Genomic DNA, 528 nt, shown 5'->3' with positions numbered 1-528 from the left:
GGCGTGGTGTCAGGGAGCACCCTGGCATCGGCGCAAGGCCCGGCCGCTGGTCGTGGCCGCTTCACACCCGCGGGCCCCGCGGAGAAGGGAGCACGAGCAGTGGGTGCTCTACCCGCCCTCTGTGCTGAGACGGGTCCCTGCCGCCCCTTGGGGCGCAGCGGTCCCCAGGCCTCCGCCGGTCGGCCCAGGCTGCACCGCGCCCGGTCCCTTGGGCTGCCCCAGCCGGCAGCCTGAGCGTGAGCTCGGCCCGTCCCCTCGGGCACCGCCGGGCTCCGCCCCTGGCCGTTGTGGGTTGTCCTGTTGTCGAGGGCGCCCGCCCTGTCCCCACGTCCCGGCCAAAAGCAGGAGCTCCGGGCCCCGCACGCCTGCTGGGCCCCGTGTACAGCGGGGTCAGGACGGGGTCAGGGTCAGCGCCTGCAGTGGGGTCAGGCCGGGGTCAGGGTCAGCGCTGCAGTGGGGTCAGGCCGGGGTCAGGGTCAGCGCTGCAGTGGGGTCAGGCCGGGGTCAGGGTCAGCGCCTGCGCTGGGG

The 528-nt window shown here is 75.6% G+C and overlaps 1 protein-coding gene across 1 annotated transcript in view; it reads left to right on the top strand.

Annotated features, from left to right (window-relative positions):
• Nucleotides 1-528, top strand: part of DHCR7 (7-dehydrocholesterol reductase) — a 13,306-nt gene that overhangs the window by 4,940 nt on the left and 7,838 nt on the right. The gene's annotated exons all lie outside the window — the stretch shown is intronic.

The sequence above is a fragment of the Condylura cristata genome, unplaced genomic scaffold (genome assembly GCF_000260355.1).
Source record: "Condylura cristata isolate star-nosed mole 26May11 unplaced genomic scaffold, ConCri1.0 scaffold00054, whole genome shotgun sequence".
NCBI classification, from domain to species: Eukaryota; Metazoa; Chordata; class Mammalia; order Eulipotyphla; family Talpidae; genus Condylura; species Condylura cristata.
The sequence above is the reverse complement of the archived record's forward strand: the minus strand, read 5'-3'. Positions and strand labels throughout refer to the sequence as shown.